Below are 7,344 nucleotides of genomic sequence, written 5' to 3' on the forward strand. Positions count from 1 at the left end.
GGGGAGGGGGGGGGCTGTTGTTACTAGGCTCCGTGTTTCATTTTCACGAGATGAAAGTTATGGGGATAAATGGTGGGGTGATTCCACACCCGTGCAAATGTACTTAGGGCCACGGAGCTATACACTGATAAGTAGTAAATTTCGTTCTGTATATTTTACAATAAAAAACGTTGCTTTTATTCTCCTTCTCCCACAGCAGAATCTCTACCGAGGTTTCTTCTCTGTGTAGGGAGCATGGGCAAGGGGACAAGTGTGACACTTCTAGAAGGTCACCGCCCTGTCGGCTGCCTCATTCTCGGCATTGGCCTCCCAGAGGGGGCGCTGATGAGTCCATGTTCTGGCCGGGCCTCGGGGTCCATACCTCAGGCTCACGGAGGGAAGCTGGCTATAGGCTGGGGCTGGGCGGAGGGAGGAGAGTGGATTAGCATTCACTGACGTCCACTGTGCGCCCGGCATACAGATGACACGCTCTGCCCTCCAGGAATCCGCAGTCCACTTCCTCCCCTACCTGCCGGCGGCCTTTCCCGCTGCGGAGCCGGCAAGCGGGGAAAGGGGAGGAGACGTGGTTTTGCAGTTGTCCACCTGGACCCAGGACCCGGACACCTTCCAGGGCCCCCAGAGGACCTGGCTCCTGAGGCCAGGCCTGCTGCGGAGCTTCCACACGGCCGTGCTCTGTCCAGACCTGGAGGAGCCGTGCTGAGGCCGGCAGGAGCCCGGGCCAGGGGACCGGAGGGAAGGGAAGCCCAGCTGGAGCCCTGCGGGCGCTGGGAGGACCTCCCCTTGAGCTGACTGAAGGGACTTGCCTTGGCCAGCATCCTCTTGGGATCACAGGCCCCCCATCGCGGGCAGTCTTCATGGGGACCACCCACATCATTTGGGGTCCTAAAGAGAAGGTCTCATAGTTCCTACATCCCCACCGCCAGGCATATGGCGGAAAGGATGCCACTACGAACTGTGGCTGGCAGTGAAACATAAGGTCCCAAGGCCAAGCTTTTTATTCATTCAACAAACATTTGTTGAGTCTCTGTTTAATACAGGTCTGTTAATTATTCAGCGTCTGCTCTCAATCTGGACAGGAGACTGAGATCTGTCTAAGCATAATTTCCAAAAAGTTAAAAGCATGAATCTCATATAGATAGAGATTTTATTGAACTCATTAACAAGAGAACCAACGAGATGACAAAGCTAGCTCAGAGAGCATTTAAGGAAACTAGAATATAAAAGAAAGGCACACCAAAATACTTTTTTAAAAGTTAAGAGACAGCCCTAGCCAGTTTGGCTCAGTGGATAGAGCGTCAGCCTACAGACTGAAGGGCCCAGGTTCGATTCTGGTCAAGGGCACATGCCTGGGTTGCGGGCTAGATCTTCAGTAGGGGGCGTGCAAGAGGCAGCCAATCAATGATTCTCTCTCATCATTGATGTTTCTACCTCTCTCTCCCTCTCCCTTCCTCTCTGAAATAAAAATTTATTTTAAATAAATAAAAGTTAAGAGACAAATCTAGTAGACGTCCAATAAAACCGGGGCGATCTCTCCTACCAGACAGAAGCCGCCCGAATCTCCACCGGACGGAAATCTACAAGTTCACAGGAAACCTCACAGCGGAGCCTTCACAAATAACAGCACACGACGAAGTCAAACCATGAAACCTGGCCGTCCAGTGGATACAGAATGGGAGCCGCGTGTACAATCCAAATTGTTCTCGAGGCCACACTGACAAGTAAAAATGAACAGGTGACATTTATTATTTTAACGGGATATTTTATTTAACCCAACCTGTCCAAAACGTTGCCATGGGGACATGGGGCACGCGCCCCATCGCAAGTGCTCAGCACTTGTCACATGGTGACAGCACAGTGTGGAGAAGCCGCGGATCCGTGTGGAGGTCCATGACACAAAGCTTCCGGATGACACCGGGGGAACAGACAGGCCTGCTCCTGGCCTTATCTAAGTTTCGGATCATCTCCCCTAACATAGCTACCCAGGTCCCCGTGACCTAGCGGCCAGGGTTCAGCAGAGGTGAGTCCAAGCTACGGGTCCGAGTGAAAGGGCTTGTGCAAGGCAGTCAGGCGAACGCCTAGAACAGCGAACGCTCTCGCACGGATGCCACGAGGGAACGCGGGAGGCGGGTGGATCCGAAAAGGCTTCCATCACCTCCAGCCTGGAGGTTTCACTCGGAGCGAAGGCAGGGTGTGACCCAAGGCAGTTCAGTGCAGGCCTCCCAAGGCCACTCCTGCTTGGGGTGCGGGGAGGGAGGGCGGGGGCTGAGGCCTGAGAGACCAGCTGGGACACGATGGTCAAGGGTCTTGGGAAACCACGGAGGCATCTCTGTTACCCAATAGGGAGCCATCCAGGGGGTTCAGGAAAGGAGGGGTGTGGCCAGGCTGGTCTCTTAAGACCCTCCAAGGAGCTGGGGGCCGTGTGTCTAGCCAGACCTGCCAGGCTCCTGCCCAGCTGTGAATGGGGATGAGGCTGGCGTCACGGCTGGCAGCTAAAAATAATGTTATAGGCATCAGGTGACAGACGCGATGCCCAGACCCGGAGGGGAGAAAACACGGGGCAAGGTGGCCTCTGAGGTCAGGACGGAGCGAAGACGACTTGTATGGGCTGGTGGCTGGTAGCTGATACCCTGGCAGCCTTCGGGGAGGTTTGCCCAGGGTCAGCGAAGGCTCGGCTCGGCAGGACTCAGCCGCTGGCCGAGCGAGGCAAGAAACAGCACGTGCTTGGCCGGCTCGGATCCCGTCATCCGGAGGCTTTGGTTTCTCTGTCCCTTCGCTTCTGAGAAGTTCCAAGTACTTTAGGGCATTGCCTAACATGCTGGCCTCCCCCTCCTGCAAGAGGCGGGTCAAACCAGGGCAGGCCACGCCGGAACAGGCACACGGCGGGCAAAGAACCAAGAACTGGATTTTCTGAACCCCTCCCCTGGGTCCCCCACCTCATCCCTGTCCAAGAAGAGGAAGCTGACTTGCTTTACTTCTCGTTAGTCCTCCCCGACACGCACAGAACATGCTACTTTAGGCTGAGAGGAGGGGGCGAGACACTGTAGGAAGGAGAGACTGCAGGATGGCTCCTCAGCTGAGCATCCCTCTGGTGATGGGTGCACACATGTGCAAGGGCTGAGCATCTCTCTGGTGGTGGGTGCACGCATGTGCAAAGGGCCGAGCATCCCTCTGGTGGTGGGTGCACGCATGTGCAAGGGCCGAGCATCCCTCTGTGATGGGTACACGCATGTGCAAAGGGCCGAGCATCCCTCTGTGATGGGTACACGCATGTGCAAAGGGCCGAGTGTCCCTCTGGTGATGGGTGCACGCATGTGCAAGGGGCCGAGCATCCCTCTGGTGGTGGGTACACGCATGTGCAAAGGGCCGAGTGTCCCTCTGGTGATGGGTGCACGCATGTGCAAAGGGCTGAGCATCCCTCTGGTGATGGGTACACGCATGTGCAAGGGGCCGAGCATCCCTCTGGTGGTGGGTGCACGCATGTGCAAGGGGCCGCGGAGCTCCCTCCGCTTCCTTGTGGCTGTTATGTGTCTCAGCGGCCAGTCTGGGAAGGCAGGTGACTCTGGGTCCTATTTCCACGTGGGGTTATGTAATCACCATGTTCAGGACCAACCATCCGGTCAAAACAGCCCGACGGATCTGATCTCCAGGGAGATGAGACTGCCCCTCGCTTTCCCCATGAACCCACCACCAGCTGGGGCACCAGCGTGAACGTCCTCTGCTGAGAGCAGGCCCAGAGCAGCAGAGGGAACCGAGCTGGAGCTTGGGGCAGGGCCCGGCCCTGCAGGTCCCCAACCTCATGGTGGGACACGAGCTCCACAAAACAGCAGAAGCGTGGGTCCAGGCACATCCGGCCCGACGTCAGCCGGGTTCCAAAGACCAGAGGTGGATGTGGCCGCCTGTCCCCACGGCTGAGACCTTGTGCTCACTCAGATGCCCGCTCCCGTCCTCCACCAGATCCCACCTCAGCCCGGCCCCTCCCGGGGAGGCTGCGGAAGGACCTGTTCCTTCTCTCTCCAGGTCAGGGTTCCGCAAAGGGCCGCTACCTGCCCATGGCCAGGGACCATTCCCTCTGTCCTCACAGCCTGTGCTGGCCCCACCCCAACATCTAGATAACAGTTCATCATAGTGGAGTGGGGGTGGGGCGGGCACACAGTCCTCTGAGTCTGATGAGAGGGCTGGATCTTGTCTCTAGAAAATGTCTATCCACACACACCTACGTACGACTTTGGCTGAAATTTTGGGGGTTCATGGGCCCCGAGAGTCAGTGAATTCTCTTTGCAACCCAGGAGCCTCCCTGGGGGCCTAGTTGGGGAAAGAGAGAAAGAGAGAGGAAGAGGGAGGAAGAGCGTGCTATCTATGGGGCAAAGAGGTGGTGTCGCTGGGGGTCAGGGACGGAGGCAGCGCATGGCAGAGCCTCAGGTGGCATGGGCACCTGCCAGGGTGGTTTGCTGGCATTGAGTGTGGTCAGCACAAGGCATGGGAACCCTGGGGGGGAGGGGCAGGTTAGGAGAGGCAGGGCCCCCGGGCCAGTCCAGAGCCTTCCGGGAACTGGGTTTTGTTCTAATAAGGGAGGTGACAGTCTGTCAACCACTCAGATTCCTGTCTCCATTTGGAAAGTGGATTAAGATCCCTTCCCCTGAATCAGCAGCGGCCACAGTTAGAACAAAACCCGGAGTGGTCTTGGTTTCAAAGTAACCAAAGCTTCCCCCGGCCAAGGATGGGGTGGCGTCAGGCTAATCCAGCCGCCGGACCAGCCTGTTAGAAATAACGGTTACGTAAAGAAAACGTCCTCAGAAAACACACCGGCTCGGCTGGCTGGGCTGGCACGGCCCCCACTCTGACCAGCCTCTGCAGGGAGTGACCCCCTCCTGCCTGGAATTGCGCCCCCAGTTCTGTTCACTCGCGTGCTCAGCAGACACCCAAACAGAGCGTTTGGGCTTGCCCAGCTGTGCTATTTCCAGCCTGATCGGTTCATTCTAGGTCCCACTGTCCGGATTGGTCCCTCCTCCCTACCCCTCCTCCCCTCCCAGTCTCCCCCTTCCTGCTCCTTTCCTCCTCCTGCCTGGTTTCCCCTCCCCACCTCCACCGTCCACTCTTCCTTTTCTCCCTGCTGAGGTGTCGTTTTCTTCCCGTGCCCTCCCCTCCCCTCCCCTCCCCTCCCCTCCCCTCCCCTCCCCTCCCCCTCCCCTCCACTCCTCTGATCCGCTCTCTGTCTCTCCTTTGCTGCTTCCTCTTACCTCACTTCCTTCCCACTCGCCATTCCCAGGGGCGCACAGGTGTGTGTGGAAAAGACTTGGGGGGGGGGCTCCTGACACCCAGGCCTCAGGGGAGACCCAGGTGCCCCAAGCACAGGTGGCGGCCTGGGGGCAGGCAGCTTCGAGGGCGGGCTTTGCTCTGACTCTCACTGCTTTGGGAAGCAGGTACACAGGTGTCGCTGCTCTGAGTCACCAGGAGGGAAATGGCGCTGCCCGCGAGTCATCTCATTCATGCCCCACGGCCCTGCATCAGGCGGACAGACAGACAGACGCAGCCACCATCCCGTCATCTGCGCAGTGAGCAGCCCCAGCAAGGGCATTCTGGAAAAGGCTTTCTAGTACTTTCTGTTGTGGAAGTCGGGCCTGCCGACCCGACCCCCCAGGCCCTTCCTCTCAGTAGACATGGGGAAGGACACGCACGGGGCACCATTCCCCCTCCATTTACTCCTCTTGGCAAACCTGCAGGAGGCGTGTCATTTCCCCATTTCACAGATGGAGGGCCAGGCTCAGAGAGGTTCAGTCATTTACCCAATGTCACACAGCTCATAAGCGGCAAAGCCAGTGGCAGTCAATCAGCGAGAGTGGTGCTGAGGGCCAGCTCCTACTTGTGGCCATGTGTGGCCAGAGCCAGGGCCCAGGAGCACCGAGGGCAGAGCCAGGCTGCATGGGTTCAGGTCAAAATCAGGCTGTGAAATCTATTATCTGAGATCTCTGTCAAGGTCATCTCTATGCCTTGGTTTCCTCATTTGTAAAATGGGAGTGATCAGAAGAGCCCTTTCCTCCTGGATTTGTTCTGAGGACTGATTCACACAGAGGGCTTAGAACAGTGCCCGGCCCACGGAAAGCACTGTGTTAGCTGTTACTATTTCTGCGGTACTAGCTCTCCGGCTGCCGAGGTCCCAGAAGACCCATCCACCCACTTTCCCACTGAACCTTCATATCACCCTTGGATAAGGGCCCGGGAGATTGGATTCCCAGGGAGGCCCTCATTCCATAAGTTGAGAGGGGTTCTGGTAATCCCATGTCCTAGGAAATAAAATATACCTGGGCCCTAATTTATACTAGAGTGTGGTTGACTGATACGAGGTATTTCCTATGCATGGATTAGAAAACAGAGAGACTGAAGAGAACAGAAGGACTCTGGAAATGTGTGTCTGCTTAAGGGTCAGTAGGGTGGTGGCAGTTAGTGGGAGGCCCTGGCAAGGGGAGAGAAAACCCCAGGAAGAGAGAGGAAGAGTCCTAGTCCTGTCCAGGGAAGTCCAGCGGGTGGCAATCCAGCACACGGAGGCCCAGAGGGAGTGGCACCACTGGAGCCTTCTCACCTACCCACCTCCCCTCCTCCCTTCTCCCCCTGCAGACCCTCTGGGAGCTGGTTGCCACCTCCATGGGGTCCTGAGAGAACCGAGATCCCTGGTCGATTTGCCAGGAGCACAAACATGTGGGCCCTCAGGGGAGTGCGGGGAGGGGGGTGTCCTGAGGCCAAGGCTGGCTGCAGCTGGGGTGCTGGAAGGGGCTGGTTCTGACTCCTGTTCCTGGTTGTATGGTCGCCTGGGGCACTGAGAGGATGTCACAGGCCGGCACCAGGCGGACCATCCAGAGGCCTAGAAAGGGGCCAGGATCCCAGGCAGCTTCTCCGGGGTGGGGTGGCGGCAATAGCACAACCCTGCTCTCGACAGCCACCTGGGAGCCGCCGCCCCAGGGAGGGCACCATGGCTACAGCGGGTTCTGGAGCAGCATCTCTGGGCCTGGAGCCTCCTGGGCTCGCCCGGCCTTCCCGAGGGCACCTGGCCCGGCCTGGGCCTGGGCCGTGAGGATGGAGCTGCGGGTTTTGTGTGTGTCCCTGTGTTTGCTCTGAACGTTGGTTGGATCGCTGGTAGTGAATTTGAAGTCATTGTCCTTAGACCTGAGGCCTAAATATGAGGCACTGGAAGGAGGTGCTACAGGGGGTCTCTAGGGACATGGGGTGGGGTTGTGCCCGGGGTTAAGGAATCTCAGCTCTGGTGCCTGCAGAGGTCTCGCGGGGCAGTCACAGCCCAGAGGCCGCAGGGTCTGTGTGCTGAGAGCTCAGGTTGCCGCTGGAGGAGCCGCT

This window comes from Myotis lucifugus, unplaced genomic scaffold (assembly GCF_000147115.1).
Source record: "Myotis lucifugus unplaced genomic scaffold, Myoluc2.0 scaffold_101, whole genome shotgun sequence".
NCBI classification, from domain to species: domain Eukaryota; kingdom Metazoa; phylum Chordata; class Mammalia; order Chiroptera; family Vespertilionidae; genus Myotis; species Myotis lucifugus.